Here is a 22,264-nt window from a genome sequence, read left to right as displayed (position 1 = left end):
AAATGATAATTCAGCCCCATTACTTATGTCCTTTTTTTCCCCTCACCATACATTTCTCTGAAGGAAAAAAAATATTTTTAAATATGTGTAGTATAAATTTAGTTAAGGTCTAGTTTTATTCTCATTTATAAGCCCTTTTGTTTCTTTAAGGGGAGAGTTAATGGGTATGTGCTCAACTCTCATATGTCAATTTTATATTTCAAATTTCATTTTCAATATTTGGGGGAGAAAGGACATGGGGAATTATCATTAAATTTTTCTCCAAGTGATTATATATTAATATGCAATGTAAATGTGAGGGATTTATTACAAAGATGACCCTGAATCTTTACCTCTCTGTATCCACAGTATTGCAGTGTGAACCCTTATCATCTACTCCTTCCTTTGGCACTAGTGGGAAGGCCAACCATGCATAGGAACCTTCACCTGGCCCCACCCCTAACCACCTTTAAATATATCCAGTGAATTTCCTTTCCTTGTGCTCTCAAGACATCTTTGTATTTGCTTGTTCGTATGTAAGGCAGAAGGGTAGGAGGTAGGTGTGAAGTGTAAAAGTGGTTAGCAGATAAACATCAAAAATAAATTGATACTCTTTATTACAGTTCACCCCTGATGTTTACCTGATGACTGAAACATGCTATGTTGCATTTAATTGAATTGGAACTCTTTCAGGTAAGCTATTATGGTGATCTATGAGACCCGCAAAGTGAGGTCATTAAGGGATATGAAAGTTCGATTGATTGGTATTTTTAGGCATTTAAGTTTTAACTATTCTACTTATCTAAAAGGTATATGAGTAGTGAGGAAGAAACATGATTTCAAGAACACATCACAGGAAATAAAATTATGAAATTTTGACAAAATATAAGAAAGCAGAACTATTTGAAGTCACTAGTAAGCAACCAAGATCTGATAGAAGCTTGGAGGTAGTTAGCCTTTGAAAGACTGGGAAATGAAAGGGCAGAATTTACAGGTAGCCATCTTGCCTGATACCCCAGTTGCAAATTTCAATACCACAGTTAGAGCAGCATAGAACCACAGCCTCACATGCTTAATGTGGCAGAGAACAGAGTTCAGGAATGTAAAAATAGCTGGGAATTAAGATAGAAAGCCCTAGATGTAAGATTACCATAGAAAAACTCATAATTGTATATACACCTCCCAAATGCTTCATTTATCCTTAACACGAATGCCAGGAGAGAACCCAGGGTTTTTCTTCCCTCAAAGAAACCAGAGAGTACTTACCCTTGAAGAAAGAACTGTACTGTGTACGTGTTGCAGGTTTGCTCTTTGACTGTGCATTTGTAAACTTACGAGCAGCTTCAAAAGCAGAAAAGCAGCCAAGTTAATTGTCTACTAGAACACAAATCTCACAAATTCTACAGGAATATAACAAAATTTTAATTTGGCACAAAATATTATCTAGAGTGTCCAATTACTAACCAAAAATTACTAGACAGACAAAAAAAAAAAAAAAAGGAAAATGTGACCCATTCAGAAAGGAGGAAAAAAAGAGTTTTTATAGAGATGAATTCTGATATGTTGCTACTGTGAATTTACTTAAGACTTCAAATCAGCTATTATAAATAGTTAAAATAATTAAAAGAACAAATGTGAGAATGATTAAAGAATAGTATGATATCAATGAGTGGAAAGACAAAATGGAAACAAAAGAAAATGGAAAGCTCTAAGGTTGAAAAGTACTTAAAGTGAAATGAATATTCACTAGACAGACACCAAAGACTGAAGATGGCAAAAACAAAAAATGGGTGAAACTGACAGTAAATCAATAGAAATGATCCACATCAAACAATAGAATGCAAAAATATTTTTTAAAAAACAAATGACTGGGTCTCAGAGATATATCAAGTGCATCAATATAGGCATAATTATACTCCAAAAAGAGGAGGAAAGAGAAATGAATAGACAAAATATTTGATGAAATAGTGGTCAAAATTTTCACAAATTTAGTGAAAAACTTTGAAATTTAAGTCCATGTACCTAAATAAACTCCAAACTGTATAAATTACAAGAAAAAATTATCTAGGCACTTCATGGTCAAATTGCCAAAAGCCCAAGTCAGAAAGCAAAATCTTGACAGCAGCCAGAGAAAAGTGATTTATGAGAGAAGAGAGAACAATGGGATGATTAAAAGCTAACATGTCACAAGAGATAATGGAGCCACAAGAAGTTCAAATGACATAAATGAAGAGTCGAAAAAAAAATTATCAGTAGTCCATCAGCTGTATGAATAATTCTGACCTACTTATCACTACCCATCAAGCCAAGTTACCTCACAGACACAATCAGCTTTTTAAATAAATAAATAAATAAACAAACTACTTCTGTTTCCTGGAAAAAATGTACATTCACCTTCTGAAAAATGTAGAAAATAGTGTCCTCTTCTGTGGCTAGAAGAATATTTCCAAAAGTGAAAAATATACTTCTATTACCACAGGTCTCCTATTGAAATTTAATTATTCAAATAATTTCTTTACCTCTTTGTTATATCAGTATATCAACATTTTTGATAGTTATGCCATAAAATAATTCTAGTTTGACCACTATATCAAATCTTACCTATAAAAATTGGATTGAGAACATAATCTCTGGGTTTGGGTTGCAATTATTTTCCTGGTTAATAGGTTATAGCCTAGAAAGAACTGTGGAACACTAAATCTCACTTCTGCCTCCTTATGCTGTGTAGAAACTTTGTTTGAATGATGATAGTGTTATTCACAGAACACAAATGATCACTTTGAGTTATTTTTCTATTTATAGATAGCTAGTGGGAAGCAGCCGCATAGCACAGGGAGATCAGCTCAGTGCTTTGTGACCACCTAGAGGGGTGGGAGGGAGACGCAAGAGGGAAGAGATATGGAGATATATGTATACGAATAGCTGATTCACTTTGTTATAAAGCAGAAACTAACACACCATTGTAAAGCAGTTATATCCCAATAAAGATGTTAAAATAAAAAAAAAAGATGAAGAAAAAAGTCTTATAGTGCGATAAATAGCATTTTCATCTGCCATGGCTGTTAGCCTGAGCTAAATAATCTAATCATTAGGGTATTTTGCTCCTTGAAAAAAAAGTTTTTATGCTACACATTTTATGTAATGCTTTTTAACATTCTTATCTCCTTGAAGTATCAATGTGCATTTACTTCTTAAAAATGACAACTGACAGGGATTCCATGCATATTAACTTTAACCCTCCCTCCCTTTTTTTTATGGGATGACTGAATTCTAAAGAACCAAAGAAAAAATAATAATCCATTTTCTTTTTTCAACATCTTTATTGGAGTATAATTGCTTTACAATGCTGTGTTAATTTCTGCTGTATAACAAAGTGTATCAGCTATACATATACATATATCCCCATATCTCCTCCCTCTGTGTCTCCCTCCCACTCTCCCTATCCCACCCCTCTAGGTGGACACAAAGCACCGAACTGATCTCCCTGTGCTTTGCAGCTGCTTCCCACTAGCTATCTATTTTACATTTGGTGGTGTATATGTGTCTATGCAATTCTCTCACTTCTCAGGAGACAAACTAATAGGATTGTAAAGTTATAAGAATATTGAATGGATTAAAGAGGGATTGTCTAATTTAAAGTCGCAAGAGAAAGGAACACAATATACTGCTGTTATTTTGGGGAAATATATTCATGAGTAGAAATTACATGATATAGCAGTTAGAGAAGTTATACATCTCAATCTGCTTTGGAAATGATAAAACTATGCCAAAATGACTTACTCAGAGGTAGGTAGTGTCAGTCATGATTTATTGTCACAGTATACTAATTCATATACACACACACATCATGTACATATATATATCTGTGCTATGGCTGAGGAATTCAAGAGACATGAAGCTGATTTCTGGAAATGTCATTTGTAAAATGTGACTGTACTCATTTATATTTGGAAAATCAGATGCCTTTTATATTTGTGTCCTGATTGAAATTTCAGTTTTAACATAGTTTAGCAATGTTATAATTCTGAAGTGAGCATTTTCCAGTGCACTTATGATTTTAATTTTTTTTATTTGTTTAGATTACTAAAAGTGGAATCCATAGGCCAATGATTTTAAAGATTTTAAGGATCTCAATAGTACATATTACAGAATTACATTCCACAAACATCATAGGAACTTTGACTTTTAGCACCAGTGTATAAGAGCACTCATAGGCAAAATATAGCATTTTATTATAATTAAATTTCTTTATTCACTCTTGATATAATATAAAATTTATAGGACAATATGTTTTTCACACACACACATATATATATGTGTATATATATGTGTGTGCATGCTTTAAATCATTGTATGGTTTATTAGCATGTTGTCCTTGAAAAAATCCACACTCAATATTGCCACAATTTTCTCTACCTAGTTGGGTGAAGCTGACCTTTTATTACAGGACTTAATGGAATTTAAACAGTATAGAACAAGAAAATTCTAGGTACGTTGCAGATCCAGAAAGTAACATTCAATATTTCAAGAAAATTCTCTGAATTTTTATGAGTTGCAACTTTAAAAGAATGTTTCTTAAAGATGTTTTCATTTAATCCTTACCATAAACTCTAGAATATTAATTCATATTCTATAAAATGTAAACAGGATCCGAAAATGATGGAGACTTAATTGGAAGACAGATTTTTTCCCCCAGCTTAATCATCCACGTTTGTGGACAGCACTGGTATAAGACACTCCATGATAGTAATGTTTAAGGATGTCTCCCTCTCCAGTGACATTCCAGTGTTGTAAAGTTACAGCTTTCTATGTAACTTCCTTGGAGAAAATTTGCTTAAGTTCCAGAATAAAAATAAGGTCACTCTCCAGAGGGGAGAATAGGTCACTAAAATTAAGGTTTCCTAATTTCAGAGTTTTTCTCCTATAATGCAGCATACTGCATGTGTACTCAAGTCACCTTTTGGGATTTGGGGGCTCAGGGAACATTCTTAAGAGACTGCTCTGACTTCTGCCTTTGTTGTGAGTAATAAACTGTCTTTGTTTTTGACGCAGATTTTTGTGTTTTCTGTCAGTACACACACAGGCACACACAAACACGTGGGTGTGTATGCGTATGTGTACCTACCTATGTGTGCCTGTATTTATTTATAATGGGTAACTATAACATGCAAATTATTTCAAGTATAAAGAATTCCTTGCAGAGGCTTGTTAAAAGAACAAATACAACTGAGGATACAGCCTAAAGTTATATCAATAGAAATTTCCCAGACTGGAATATATCCTAGCCATTGTACTAATGCAAACAAAACAAATAAACAAAACCCAAAGAGTCATACATACAAATTGGAAAGAAAGAGGCAAACTGTGTGTATTTGCTGAACATATATCTGGCTACATTGGAAGTCCCAAAGATTAAAAAACAAAAGCTACTAGATGTAGTAATTCAGTTTAGCACGTTGGCAGAGCAAAGTCCATATACCAAAAATCCATTGTATTTCTACATACTAGCAATGAGAAAATGGAATTCGAATTAAATTTATACAGATAACATTATAATAGTGCCAACCACCCTGAAATACTTAGGCAAGTCTAACCAAATAAATGCAAGATTTGTATATAGAATAGTTCAAAAATTGCTGAAATAAGTAAGACAGAAACAAAGAAGTATACTGTGTTCATAAATTTAAAAACTCAAAATTTTTATCAGTTTATCCCAATTTGATATATGGATTCAATGTTATCCCAATCAGAATCCCAGCAGGGTGTTTTGCAGAAGTTAACAAGCTGGATATAAAAGTTACATGGAAAAATAATGAAATTAGAATGGCCAAAATTATTTTGAAAAGAAAGGCAGTTTGTGAAATCTACTTATTTTAACATTTATTATTGAGGTAAAATAATCAAGGCAGTGCGATATTAACTAAATTACAGATACATACATAACTGAAACAGAATAGGGGAGTCCAGAAAGTTACCCACACATACATGGCCAATTTATTTTTAGTAACGTTGAAAAGGAAATTCGATGATAAAAGGAAGGTTTTTGTATCAGTGGTGCTAAAACAACTGGATGTCCAGGAGTAAAATAAATGTTCCTTGATCTATACTTTATATCATAAATGAATATCAATTAATTATTTTTTATCTATTTACATTTGTGTGCATGCATGTTCTTCCTATATATTCAATAGTTATGCTAATCGTGAAACAATAGTGTGTATCAGGAAAACTTGTGGGTTTTGAAGATAGACAAAACAGGGTTCAAATTAAATTCTTCCCTTGAACTCTGAGTAACTTGGCAAATATAATTGCTCTCTTATAGGTTCAATTTCATTATATGTAAAACTTTTACACTTGTACTTCACAGGGTTATGGTGATAATTAAATGAGGTTATTCATATGAATGATAATAAAAAAACATTTACTTATAATTACTTCATGTTGTGCATCAGCTTAAGAGTTTTGGGTGTATAGACTGCTTTACTCTCACATCAAATCTGTGATGTTAATTTTAAGCCACATTTTAGGTATTAGAAAAGGACATATACAGAAGTTAAAGCAACATACATAAAGTTAGAGGCTAAGTTTTAGAGCCAGAATTTTACCTCAGACTAGCAGAGTCTCCACACTATTAATCACTCTGTTCTAGTGTTAACAGAGTGATGCATTTGAATGGGGTGCATTTATGATCTAAACATGTACAGAAAACACATGAACCATTTCTTGGTAAATCAGTGTTATTATTGATACAATTTTTGCACTGTTATGTTATGAACTATTGCACAGGTTATGAACTATTGCACAGTGTTTATTTTTCCTTTTATTAATCACACTATGATTTTTATTACTTTGAGTTTTGTGCTAGAAATTAGTTTCTTTTTCTTTCCTTTTTTTAAAAAATCAGGCTCTTAGCTATCACTTCATGTTCTGTCTTAATAAAATTATTTTTCTCTTACAACGCTTTTCCTCATCTCTATAATTAAACTTACAATTTAAACTATGTGAAAAAGGAGAGTAAACAACATGATATGTTCTCCTCCAAAATATACAAATTTTGATGCATTGATTTATGGTCCAGTTTTTTGTTGCTCAGAGGCTTTTGAAAAATTACATTCTGGTTTTTAATTTTGATGTCAGATGTGTACTGGTACTAGTTAGAATTACCTATATATTTATTTATTTATAATATTCATAATATTATCTTGCTACAAGTGGATTCATGTAGTGTCATATAATTACTTATGAAGGCTATCAATTTGATATAGATGTTACAGAAAAAAGATAGAAAATAAATTGTTTGAAAACAAGTACTCTTAAATCATTAAGTACTTTACATTATATTACTAATGTTCTAATGGAAATGTCCTTTATGAATTTTGAAAGTACTGTAATAGCAATTCTTCCTTCATATGGTAGCATGGAGAATACCCAGAATCATACAGAATTCTATCACCATATCAGTATCTAAAATCTCAGAGGAGAATGATATATGCATGAATTGCTATAAAGAAATTATAATTTTTTGAAGGAGAATAGGAAGAAGAAAGGAAAGGAGGATAATAATTGGGAGAGTGAGTATGGGCTTCCAATTTTCTTTTTTTTTCATGATCTCTGATTATAAAAATGATTTCTAATTCCAAAATGCAGAGTCAAAATAGGAGGTGTTTCCACAGTAATTCTGTCTACAGAATGGCCAAAACTGTATATCAGTATTTGAATCAATGTTGTCTTCTTTACATTAAAAAGGTAATGCTTTGACATTTTATTTAGTGGCTTGCAGTGAAAAAGTAAAATCTTCCATGATAATTCCTGTAAGATAATATTAAAAAAATAAAATATTTCTGAAGGCAAGATTCTTTGTTATTACAGAAGACTATGCCATGAAAAAAATACTGGTTAGAACAATTGAATTATATGATTGGTAGACTATTCACTGATTCTCATTTTCAAGTGGGTAGAAATGACTTTAGGCTATATACAATTAAGTAAAAGTATAAACATCAGTCACCATTTTATTCATTGTAAGTACATTAGTTCAGTCAGTTGCAAAATTAATTTCTACTAAAATAAATTTCTTAAAATTTAACTTGAATTATTTTTCCTTCAGGATTTAAAAAAATGCTCTTGGAAGTTACATTTATTTGGATCACTGTTCAACCGTTAAAACACACTTCTGAATCACATGGCTAATTCATTGATTGGCATACTCAAGACAGCAAGGTAAAATAAATGTACATTTGGGGAGAAGATATGACTTCCCTTCAAATATGAATTTAACTGAGAAAACAATCTGAGGACTATCATCCATGAATGAAGGTAGAGGCAATAAAGAATAATTAAAAGTATTAATTGAGGGCTTCCCTGGAGGCGCAGTGGTTAACAATCCACCTGCCAATGCAGGGGACACGGGTTGGAGTCCTGGTCCAGGAAGATCCCACATGCCGCAGAGCAACTAAACCTGTGCGCCACAACTACTGAGCCAGGGTTCAAGGGCCCGTGAGCCACAACTACTGAAGCCCTCGCATCTAGAGCCCGTGCTCTGCAATAAGAGAAGCCACCGCAGTGAGAAGCCCGCGCACCGCAACGAAGAGTACCCCCACTCGCTGCAACTAGAGAAAGTCCGTGTGCAGCAACGAAGACCCAATGCAGCCAAAAATAAATAAATAAATAAATTTATTTAAAAAAGTATTAATCGATTTAGTGGGAGAACTAGTTTACTGATTTTTAGTGTCTACCTAATTAAGAGACATTAAGAACTAATGACTGTTTTTACTTATATCCCAGGTCCAGAATGTGAATGAAGGAGTCATTCATCCAAGGCTTCTATGGCTGGACTGCACAGTTGCACAGTCCACAGAAACTCAGTCAGGAAGCTCATAGATGCTTTGAGAAGATATCCTAGTCAAAAACTAAAACAATATTGGGGAAGGTGGTCCAAGATGGTGGCTTAGGAAGAGCCTGAATTCAACTCCTCCCATGGACACAACATGTCTACAGCTTCATATGGAACAACTCCCTCTGAAGAACCTGAGAACTAGCTGAACAACTACTCCACAGTGGAGGATAAAAGGGCCACATGGAGACAAGTATGAGAGGCAGAGATGCAGTCTCGCCAAAATATCCCACCTTTGGCATTGTGACCTACGATTGGGAGGAATCTCACAAGTATGGAACTTCTCCCTGAGGAGAAAGGGATTTGTGCCTTACATCAGGCACACCAACTCTTAGAATCTGTGCTGGAAAAATGAGTCCCTAAAACATCTAGCTTTGAAAACCAATAAGGCTTATGTGCAGGAGAACCACAGGGCTATAGGGAATGGAGATTCTGCTTTTAAAGGACTCTTGCACAGACTCACTCACCTCAAGACCCATGCAAAAGCAGCACTTTGAAAACAGCCTAAACCTTATGTGAAAGAGATTAATTTACTAATCCTAAAGTGTCTGCCAGAGGGACAAAAACTTTTTGGGACTCTCTCCCAGTATGGAGGTCCTGGAAGGCACCATTTTTATGTTCTTCTATTTCGCTCTTGCCAGTGCCGGCAGGCACCATTTTTACACTCTCACTCAAGCCTGCTAGCACCTGACCCTCTTCAATGCTGCCTTAGCCCCTCCAGAGGTGGCGGGGGGTGGGGGAGGTTAGCACTCTGCTCTCCTTTGGTCCCCAAAAGCCAGCAGAGGCAGACAGTTTAAACAGGGGATGCCCCTTGAGTGCCAGTCTCTCGTTGCCAAGGGGCAATGAGTTTCTCAGCTGAACAGGCCAATTGGAGAGACAGTTTGAGAAACAACCAAGAACTAAAGCGTGATTAAACAACACAGATCATTGCCTACACAGCACTACTCCTTTAAGACTTGGAGAGATAGCTCTTTCATTTAACATATAGGAACACAGAGAGTCAAGGAAAATGGGGAAACAGAGGAAAATGTTCCAAACAAAAGCACAAGATAAACCTCAGAAAAGAAACCTTAATGAAAGGGACATAAGTAATATACCTGATAATTCAAAGTAATGGTAATAAAAATGCTCATTCAACTCAGGAAAAGAATAAATGAACACAGAGAGAACTACAACAAAGTGACAGAAAATATAAGAAAGTACTAAACAGAAGACACAGAGCTGAAACATACGATAACTGAACTGAAAAATACACTAGAGGGGTTTAAAAGCAAACTAGATAAAGCAGAGGAATGGATCAGCGATCTGGAAAAAAAGAGCAATGGAACTCACCCAAATAGAGCAGCAAAAAGAAATAAGAACTTTAAAAAGTGAAGACAGATTAAGGGACCAGTGGGACAACATCTAGCAAAATAACATTTGCATTATAGGGGTCCCAGAAAGAGAAAAGTGAGAGAAAGGAGCAGAAAACTTATTTGAATAAATAATGGTTTAAGGAAGAAGGATGAAATGGGTAAAGGGGATCAACTGTATGGTGATGGATCACAACTAAATTTTTGGTAGTGAGCATACTGTAGTGTGTACAGAAGTAGAAATGTAATGCTGTACACGTGAAATTTATATAATGTTTTAAAGCAATGTTACCTCAATAAAATATAAATTTTAAAAAAGAAATAGTGACTGAAAACTTCCCCAATCTGGAGAAGGAAGCAGACATCCAGATCCAGGAAGCCCAGAGAATTCCAGAAAAGATGAGCCCAAAGAGAACCACACCAAGACACATTATATTTAAAATGCCAGAATCTTAAAAGCAGAAAAACAGCTTGTTATATACTAAAGAAACTCCATATGACTATCAGCAGAAATTTTGTAGGCCAGAAGGGATTCGCATGATAAATTCAAGGTGCTGAAAGGAAAAAAAAAAAACTTCCAACCAAGAATACTCTACTCAGCAAGGTTATCATTTAGAAGTGAGGAGAAATAGTTTTCCAGACAACCAAAAGCTAAAGGAGTTAACTACCATTAAACCAGTTCTACAGGAAATGTCATAGGGACATCTTTAAGCTGAAAAGAAAGGGCACTAATTAGTAACAAAAAAACATATGAAAGTAAAAATCTCACTGGTGAAGTTCAACATATAATAAAGGAAGTAGATCAATCACTTACTTACAAAGCTAGTATGAACGTTAAAAGACAAAACTGGTAAAAATAACTATAGCTACAATGACTAGTTAAAGGATACACAAAATAAAAAGGTACAAACTGTGATATCAAAAATATAAAGGTAGGGCTTCCCTGGTGGTGCAGTGGTTGAGAGTCTGCCTGCCGATGCAGGGGACACGGGTTCGTGCCCTGGTCCGGGAAAATCCCACATGCCGCGGAGCGGCTGGGCCCGTGAGCCATGGCCGCTGAGCCTGCGCGTCCGGAGCCTGTGGTCCGCAACAGGAGAGGCCACAACAGTGAGAGGCCCACGTGCAGAAAAAAAAAAAAAAAAAAAAATATATATATATATATATATAAAGGTAGAGTAAAATGCAGTTTTAGAATGCATTTAAACTTAATTTGCTATTAATATAAAATAGACTGTTACATATATGGGGGTTATATATGTATATACGTATATATGGAACATTTTAATAACCACAAAACAAAAACCTATTATATACCTACAAAAAGAAACTATAATATACCTACAAAAACTAGAAAAGATAATGAGAAAGGAAGATAAGCATAATGCTATAAACAGTTATCAATTCTACATAACATTCAAAGATTTACTATCTTCCCTAACCAAATTCCTCCAAAAAATTGAAGAAGGTGCACTCTTTCTACAAGGTCAGCATTACTCTGATACCAAAACCAGAACAGGGCACCACCAAAAAACAAAATTATAGGCCAATATCCGTAATGTAATACAAGAAACCATAAAACTCCTAGTAGAAAACACAGGTGGTAGGCTCCTCGACATCATTCTTGGCAGTGTTTTATTGCATTGACTCCAATGGCAATGTCAACAAAAGCAAAATTCAACAAATAGACTATGTCAAACATAAAAAGCTTCTACCTAGAGAAGGAAATCATCAAGGAAATTAAAAAGGGAACCTACAAAATGGGAGAAGATATCTACAAATTATATATCTGATAAGAGGTTAATATACGAAATATATAAAGGACTCATACAGCTCAATAACAAAAACAACAAAAAATTTGATTAAAACTGAGCAGAGAACCTGAACAGACACTTTTTCAAAGAACACATAAAGACGACCAACAGGCACATGAAAATATGCTCAAAATCACAAATCATCAGGTAAATGAAAATCAAAAGCACAAATGAGATATCAGCTCACACCTGTCATAATGACTATTATCAAAAGGACAAGAAATAGCAAGTGTTGGTAAGAATGTGAAGGAAAGGGAATCTTCATGCACTGTTGCTGGGAATGTAAATTGGTGCAGCCACTATGGAAGACATTATGGAAGGTCCTCAAAAAACTAAAAATAGGACTATGACTTCTATTCCACTTATAGTTTATTCTAAAAAATAGTTGAGTTTTCAATGAAAAAGTGCTTTTGTCTATTCTATGTTTTAGTCACTATGTAGGACATGGAAGAAAGAGGTGATCCACAAGAGTGGGGGGTCCACTGATATGGGGTTTGTTTATGTAAATAAGTAAGGATGAGTAGGATCATATATGTTTAAGGTAATCAGGAACATTTTATTAGAGCAGAAGGCCTTTGAGGTGATCCTTGCAACATAAGTCTATGGTAAGTGGAACTATGGGGTAAATTTCTATTACATTAATAATACACACAAAATCATGGAGGAGAAAAGGTAGCAAACTGTTAAGAAACAGTGAATAGTATGGCTAACCCAGAAAGACATATAGGAGATGGACCTAAAAATACTGAAATGGGCAATTGTGCAAAAGTTATCTAATGTTTTGCTTGATTGTTGTTTGTTTGTTTTACAAATGAAAATGATGTAAGAATTGGAAGAGAAAGCAACTTGGACAAGTCATTGAAAAATGTTCTCTTTTTAGAGCTTGCGAACTTACCGATTGCTAGGATCTGGGGAAAGGCTCAAAGTTTGTACATTAACAAAATCAGAGGAAAAGGGAAAGAGAGAAAGAAAAGGAAGGACAATGTTCTGGGAATCTATAACAACCTGGTCACATATTTTATTTGACTTCTGTCAGATTCAAGTCTCAGTCAGAAAATGCTCCATTAAAAGAAGCTCATGAAGACTAAAGGCTGGGCCTCTGCAAGATCTTAATAGTAGGTGAGAGTCCAGTTACCTCACAGCAGAGTTTCACAGAAAAATCTCACCTTTTCACGACAGACTTTTGAAAAAAAAAAAATCTTTATATACATGTACTTTAAATGGACTTCAAATAGGAACTTTCCTGAGGAGTGAAATTCCCAACTGACCTGTCAGACTGATTTTTTTTCTGATCTAATTCCTGAGGGAATGCCTCTCCTCTCCCACCATTCTTTCCAAATTATGGTGAAATGTAGGCTGTGTGTACTGTTCACTTGCCTGTGGTAGTTAAGTATCAGTGTGTGATGGGAAAAATTATTAAAAAGTCTTAAGGTAGAAGCAAAAATTCTGTACCCTCTGTGTGCTCATGAAGAGTGTCCCTAAGTTTGTTGCCATAGTCTGTTGTTGCCTGAGACTGCCTCTTCTACTTGTATTCTTCCTGAAGGTAACACTTGGAAATGATTGATTCCTCAGTGCCACCCACCAGGCTGATTTGTCTGAGACCTTGTTTCCCAGCCATTCTCAACTAGTTATGTTGTTTGAAGTTGCGCTTCAGTGAATCCTTAAAATGTTGCTTATGCCCTCTCTACTTTCCAAACAATAGCTATAGGAAAGAAGCATCTTTATTCCTGGTGGTATGCCAAAATTGAATATTGTAGAAATATTCTCTCTTTGAAGAAACTCTTAAAATTTCAAAACCATTACTCTAACATCTAACTCTTTTTCTAAAATTTAATTTGTCAGAGACATATCCTTAGAATTCTACTTATGTTAGAGTTAATCCTCAAGTAGGTATTAAAAATAGACGTCTTTTTAAAAAGAGTACATTTAGACAAATTTAATAAAAGCTGAACCAAAATGGAATAATCAGGATTATTGAAAAATACTGCTTTGAAAGCAATATTTCTCAATATTCCTGACCATAACATGAATTTTTTGTCAGTGGGCCATTGCCCCAATCAATTATTTATTTCTCCAGCTGGTTTCCTGCTCATACACAACATTAGAGAGGTAGTGAGTGGTGGGATGGCCCACACCTTTTGTTGTCTCAGATTACAGACACAGAGGTTCAAACTGGGAGAGAAGGGTCTAATTAATGACCCAAATATGAAACTATCTATAGCAAATGGCAATATATTGGCCAATGGTTTACCAAATTGTTGCCCAGACCTCAGGAAGAACCATTCTGGAGTCCCCATCAGAAAACCATTCTGCATTAGGATGGAGTCCTTTGTCTTTTCCTCTGGATACAAGCCACAGTTTCAGGGGTAAATCAGTAAAAAATGTCATCATCACAAAATTGCAGTCATTTGAAAGATCTTCCTAAGAATCAAGATCAAGAATAAATAGAGGGGGCTTCCCTGGTGGCGCAGTGGTTGAGAGTCTGCCTGCCGATGCAGGGGACGCGGGTTCGTGCCCCGGTCCGGGAGGATCCCACATGCCGCGGAGCGGCTGGTCTCGTGAGCCATGGCCGCTGAGCCTGCCCGTCCGGAGCCTGTGCTCCGCAGCGGGAGAGGCCACAGCAGTGAGAGGCCCGAGTACCGCAAAGAAAAAAAAAAAAAAAAAAAGAATAAATAGAGGAATGGGTTGTTAGTTCTGAGCCTGACAACATTTGGGACAGCGACATAGTTTTTGTTTTGTACTGCCTCATATTTTTGTTTTTAGTCAGGTTCAAGCTGTAACTAGGGTAATGGAGTCTGCCAAGTAGAGTTAATTGCCAAAAATAAAAATCAGTCATAGAATAGGTACATTTGCATATTTTTCGTGAGGGAAATTCCATAGTTCTCATCAGATACTCAAAAAATCTATTCCCAGTGAAATTAAAGAACATTTGTTCCCCCTCTCTCTCTCTCTCACACACACATACACACACACACACACACACACACACACACACACACACACACACCCCTCTTGTTGTTTTAAATAAATAAACATGCCTGTGAGTAAAACAGAAAACAGAAACAGAAAATGCATAAGAGAAATTCAAATTTACCAAGCTTTTGTATTTTTCAGAAAGAAGATTCATTTTTGTTACATATACATGTATCTATTCTTTTTCAAATTCTTTTCCCATTTAGATTATTACAGAATATTGAGCAGCATTCCCTGTGCTATACAGTAGGTCCTTGTTGGTTACTTGTTTTAAATACAGCAGTATGTACATGTCAATCCCAAACTCCTAATCTATCCCTCCCCACCACCCTTCCCCGCTGGTAACCATGAGTTCATTCTCTAAGCCTGTGAGTCTGTTGCTATTTTGTAAATAAGTTCGTTTGTATCATATTTTTTTAGATTCCACATATAAGTGGTATCATATGAGATTGCGTTTTTATTTTTTAAATAATTGCTAAAATAATATTTCTATTACCCCAGGACTCTAACAAAAACTTAAAGTTCAAGGTCAAAACAAACAAACAAAAAATCACAAGAAAATCTTGAAGGAGTCCACAAACCATAAAATATCAGGCTTTGCTCCAGCTCTTTTTTGGTGTTACAGTACTTTGAGATGTATTGTCTCATTACTATTTAATCATCTTTTCGAACTTTTGCAAGCCTAGTGTGGAATGACTAGAGGTAATTTTTACCTCAGAAAAAAATGCACCTTTAGCAAATGTGATATATTCACACAAGAATTCATTAAACTTTTTTCATTATCTCAGCTGTAGAAACTTGCCCCGTACTTGATCAATAAATCTTTGTTATTTAATATTTAAAGTAATGATTGTCTTTTCTCTACAAAATATCACTCTGATTAATAATTAGGACCTCATATGTCCCTCTCCAGCATCACTTGTTATTTGCCTCTGCCATTAGCAAATCCTGTATGTAATTAGGTTTATAGTCACTTAACTCCTAATGGATTCTCCTAAGCTGTTTCTTATATTAAAAACATTTCTTACAGAGAAAGAGAAGTGGATACTTAACATATATTCCTCGACTAAGTTAATTCCCCCAAATTTGATTATTATGTGAAAATACTTCCAGCTTTTTAATTTAATTTGATGACTGTAGCTATATGTATATATAATCAGTAAGTTTAGGTAACATATATAGAGGAAATAAGTCATATACAAATGATGCTATTTATTTATTAATATCTATCAAAAGTATATGAGATAGCTATAAATCGTTCCAATACCAGGCAGAAGGAGATAAGTGCTGTTACTTTGATTTAGGGAAAGTAGAGAGCCTTATGAAAAGTATGCATTAGACTTGACAAGTACAGAAAGGATAAAGGTTGTTTTACTGGAAAAATAAACTGTGTGGCTGCAACAATGAGGTAAACAGTTACAAGTGAGCAGTGATGAGTTATTGATTTATTTAGAACAGAGTGTGAGAAAGAGTGAGAGATGATACAGGAAATATAGGTTGTAGACATTATAGAATAACTTCCTAAGGAATTTAGATGTTATTCTGCAAAGTTATCATTAACTGAGCACATATTAAATCTGCTACTAAAATAAGCACATTCCATATGTTAAATAATGCCCTCAAACATCAGTGGTCTTCTGTTGATTGATTCAGGACCTTTGCAATTAGCTGGTTAATACTCTCAGAGGAAAAAGGAAAGCAAGAATGCTTTTGAGCAAAAATTACAAATTCCTCTCCTACTGTGAATCAGCTGAATATTCTAATTTTGATGCATATATCAAAATTATCCAATAAATGCTTTATATGCACATATATATTATACCATCAATTTTTATTGCTAAAATAATTGTAGCACTTGTTAAAACCAGGGAGATCAATTAGTTCTTGAAACGTCAAGTAGCTGGTTAGTACAGTATGGAGATTAGAGCTAAGACATTTTGACACCTAATTCTAGATTATTTTTCCTGCATTATTTCTTCAAGCACGTTTATTAAAACTGCTAATTCAGATTACCTGGACGAAGACCAATTTTTATTTTTAAAAGACTGCACTATATTGTTATTGTGATTTATTTACCATGAAGAGAAACTCTAACAAGGCTAATGAAGTCAGTCAAGTAGGGTTAATTGCCAAAAATAAACATTATTAGTGTTAAATTAATGGCTTATATGAATATCCATCTTTGAAAGGTCTTTGATGTCAACTAAGTATTACTTGCATAATCTTGTTTACATTATTAATTTAAACTGAAACATTCTTATTCCCAAAGTGCACACATTTTCATAGCTTTTGCCCATATCTTCAATATTTCCAAATTAATGAGCTTTACCAAAAAACCAGAAATTTTTCTTTAGAAATTTTGAAAAAAAATTCCTACTAGGAAACTGAACAAATATACTGATCCAGGAAGATCCTCCAACCATCACATGCCATAATGTGAATTCATAATGTCTGTAACAGCTTAGAGGTTTTCATTAACTTAGAGTTATATAATATTTGTGAGAGTAATAGAGCTATGTTATAAGGACTCATGACATGAGTTAAAGATACAACTGTCCACTCAGAAGTCAAGCTGAAGTAGATAAGTACAAGTCTCAGTTTAAATTAAATCTGTCAAACCAGCTGGCATCCTTCACAAAGAGCACACATTTCACATTTCAAAACATAGGGGTAGAATATATTTCATGGAACACCTAGACTAATAATAATAATAATAGTAAGTACTTATGTATGATAAAAATATTCCCACATTCCTAGGAAAACGTGTATTATTCTGTAGCCATGGTAACAACGGTCACCAGAACCAGTTTGAACATGCCTAATTAATAAATGGAAGTCTATATTTATGATAACACACAGCCACTGGAACCATTTTTTAAAGCAGTTTAATCATTAAGTAACAATACCTCACCTCAGTGAACATGCTTTTGCACGCCTACCAATCAATGACGGCTCCTCGCTTCTAAAAGTCAAGCAATTAAAAATGGATTCTTTTATGAATGTCAACCACTCAACAGCAGTCTCACTATCGACAAATTATGTCAACCCACTTACCTGTAAAATTCCACCAATCCTTGGATTCCATGTTTTCAAAATATTTTATAGAAAATAAGCAGTTGAGTCTCCCTAGAGAGATTAAGCTTAACCAGCAAGCTCTCCCTAATTATAGTAAAACTACATTTAGTTTTGTGTTATTTTAGATATTGAATAAGAATTTCATCCTTTGACATTTCTGGAAATTACACCAAGATCATGCTGAAGATCTTTTCTTGTCAGCATTTTAGAGGACCCTGAATCAACAGCATGCACACTGGGTTATTTGTGTGCAAATTCCACTTGTTTATAATATTTGTTTTTGAAGAGTCAACAATTTGAGCTCTGTCTTATTCTAAAATTTTTAGACCAATATCTTTTTATCATGTCATTAGACCTAGGCCTTTGTATAAAAAATTAGATCTTTTCATCATTTATTCTTGACTACATTGACAATTAAGAATCTAAATGCCTCTCTTTTCTGCTGTATATCACTGTGTGTAAAATTATCTACCTGTAATTCTAGCACAGTAAATTACTGATTGAGTAACACTTAGAAAGTCTTTGAAGCTCACTGAGGCTTAGTTTACCTATATGGGATATGAGGATAATAATTCCTACGTCACAAGTGGGTTGTGACACTTCTTAAGTGAGATAACACACAAGTAAACATGTAAATATTACTTAGTGATAATTGTTTATAGAATCTGAGTGGTAGTCTTATCTTAAATAGCAACAAATTTTAATCACAGGCATCTCTAAAATGCTGCTGTATCCCTGTCCTTAATCTCCATCTATAACTCTAAGCAAGGTTAAGGAAGGCTGCACCTTTTTCATCTTTAGGTTTTAGATAACATGTTTGCACATAAAAATTGGATATAGGGCTTCCCTGGTGGCGCAGTGGTTGGGAGTCCCCCTGCCGATGCAGGGGACACGGGTTCGTGCCCCGGTCTGGGAAGATCCCACATGCCGCGGAGCGGCTGGGCCTGTGAGCCATGGCCGCTGAGCCTGTGCGTCCGGAGCCTGTGCTCCGCAATGGGAGAGGCCACAACAGTGAGAGGCCCGCGTACTGCAAAAAAAAAAAAAAAAAAAAAAAAAAAAAAAAAAAAAAATTGGATATATTCTTTTTGTTTCTCATTCTTATTTTCATTTACGGTCCTTTTACCGCTTTCATTCCTTGAGAGTCTACAGAGTATGTAGGGAATGAAAGTATTCGATGTTACTTATAAACAAAGTCTGCATTTGAAGCATCAGTGATTTGGGGCATAGAAAAATGAAGAATGCAGAACAGGTGGTGGAAATTACATTATCAAAGTCCTCAACAGGCTTGCCTCATGATAGAAAAGATTGGTATTCACTCAAAGAGAAGAAACAAATGAAGAATATGTAATGATGTTTTTTTTCTTTTGATAGGGCTTTTTTTTTTTTTTTCCAGTACTTGGGCCTCTCACTGTTGTGGCCTCTCCCGTTGCGGAGCACAGGCTCCCGACGCGCAGGCTCAGCGGCCATGGTTCACGGGCTCAGCCGCTCTGCGGCATGTGGGATCTTCCCGGACCGGGGCACGAACCTGTGTCCCCTGCAACGGCAGGCGGACTCTCAACCACTGCGCCACCAGGGAAGCCCTTGAAGGGCATTTGTATTCCGGAATTCTGTGATGGCAAACTGGGAGAATAAAAATAAATTAGTGTAATTTAAGTCAAATCCATTTGTATTTATCTTAAACTATAACTTAATTAGTAACATTTTCTTTAAAAGAGTTCTAATTTGGGTTTGTTTATTTTTTGCAAGTAAAGCACAAAGGAATGAGCCTATAAAACATTTGTGCATAGTACTGAATTTGAAGATCTAAGTCTTGCAGTATCCTTAAAGGAAAACACTCAATATTATGGAAAAAAATTTCATAAACTTCAAAGCATTTGCATTGTCAAAAAATGAGAACTGACATTATAGACGTCTAAAAATTTGTATCAGCACTGGAAATGCTTGATTCATGAAAATTTCAGGAAGAAAGAAAAACTAAAAAATATAAATTATTATTTTTTAATTTAATGTACTATTCTGCTGTATTATATAGCAGCTATGCTAATTGCACATACATTTGTATATTGTTACTTTGAAGGCAAAGTTTCACCAAGTCATTTTCCAAAGTAACAAGTAGATGGCATTATATTACTATCTTTAACATATATTCCTGATGGTAAAATTGAAGAAAATAAAAATTCCACAAAACATATTTGTTTTAAAACTCATAAGGTGAGTAAATAAATCTGTGTTTTTCAATAATTTATTCACTCGAGTGTATTCAAATCTAAAATTATTGCAATTCTAGTGCTTTCCTTGAAATAGTTGCCTTGTTAAATGAAACTAACTACTTAAAGAAAACTACATAACACAGAAAGTAATATCTTTAACATGAAATCAAATTCCTTTTATTTTATGACATTTAAGACTCTATACAGAGTTCCAGTTTGTAATGAAATATTAAAACATACTACAATGTACTCCTCTAACCCCGTACTTAAATAAATGAAAAAAATAATTAAAACAAGAAAAGCAAATGGCAGTAGTGCTTAGCATATTATTTGAAAGCAGTCACAGGAAAATGACAATAATAGATTCTAGGAATCCATGCATAGCTTTTACCCAGACATAAAGGAAAGAAACAGAAACCATTCAATCCTCACTTATGCACACCCATTATTAGGTGCACTACATGTTATACATACACTGCTAAGAAAAACCTCGGTATTTGCTAGGATAATCACCAGAAAAGGTGAAATTCACTGGGATTTGTCATTTGCTATTACTAAGTAGAAGTATGGGGAAAAAATTTTATATATATATATATATATATACTACATATATTCTATCTATCTATCTATTTTATTATAATTACCAAAAGATATTTCCAACAATAAGAAAAAAAACCTAAAAGAAAAGATGAGGAGATTTTAAAAACAAGTGTGGATACTGAAACCACTGATGGCCCAAAGATGAGGGCCAATGAAAATCCAAATTTGTCTTCCTTTCTCGCTGAAAATTTATACCACTTCTAGGAGCCAGGGAAAAGACTTTTGTAGAGAAGAGGTGGAAGCAGAACAAGAGACTGATTGGCTCTAGCGTAAGTGGTTGCATTATTTGGGAGAGCTTAGTTGGCTGTTTGTAATTCATTGTCCTTAGGTTTTGATTTTTTTAACCTCAAGGCATTACAGGCTTAGGTTCTGGTTTGCTTATGAAGGTCACTAGGGCATTAAAGCCACATCATTCTAAAGGCTTCTCTTTAATTAATTTGACAGGAGGAAGATGATCAGTGCCAGTGTATCCCAGAGATCCACTGCATCAGTGGGGACTATAGTTCATGCCACTAACTTGTCTTAGGAAGAGAAGCCACTATAAAGAGCTGTTCCTCAGCAGGGACAGAGAAGTAGGGTGGACTGTGGTGGTCATGCAAATGCCCATCCCTATCTTACACTGCAGGGACCATGACTGATAGCCTCAGGTACTACACTCAGAATCCAGGACCACATTAGCTTTGAAGCTCTCTTTCCCCCAGTAGTTTCCCAAAATTAACTGAATGGGGCAGGGATCGAATGTAGGTGCATTCATGTCAAACTGTGGGAGTCTTCTAAATGATGACACAGGCTCAAGGACTCCCCATCAGTCTGACTGAAACTTTCTTTGAACTGTTCTACAGTCTGAAATTCTTCCTTCCCTCTATCCCTCACAGAATTCAGACCTGATCACCCCTCCTGTTCTGACCTGTTTCTCTCAATAAATATCTTGCATTCCGAACAGTATCTTGGTGTCTGCTTCTCCGAAACCCTAATCAACATGCTTGTAACTTTCAAATAGAATGAAAATATAGTTAATAATTTGATAGTGAATATAGAATGAATATAAATGTAGAACTACATTTTTTTAAAACCTGGAGTAACTACAGTTATAATACAAAATATTACAACTTACTATGAAAGTAATATAAATAATAAAACTAATAAGGAGAGAACTCTTTTTTTTATAGAACCACTAAATGCATAAAATTGCTAAAGAAATTTTTAATGAAGTATATTAGAAAACAGCTCTCAAAATATTAGTTGATTAGAGACAATAAGTCATTAATGTGTTTAGTAACAGATGATAATCATGATGACGATGATGATGCCATGATCATAATCATAGTTCCTGCAATATATACATAATACTTAATATTTTTATGCTTTTAA

The sequence above is a fragment of the Lagenorhynchus albirostris genome, chromosome 5 (assembly GCF_949774975.1).
Source record: "Lagenorhynchus albirostris chromosome 5, mLagAlb1.1, whole genome shotgun sequence".
Lineage (NCBI taxonomy): Eukaryota > Metazoa > Chordata > Mammalia > Artiodactyla > Delphinidae > Lagenorhynchus > Lagenorhynchus albirostris.
Note: the sequence above shows the minus strand (reverse complement) of the source record.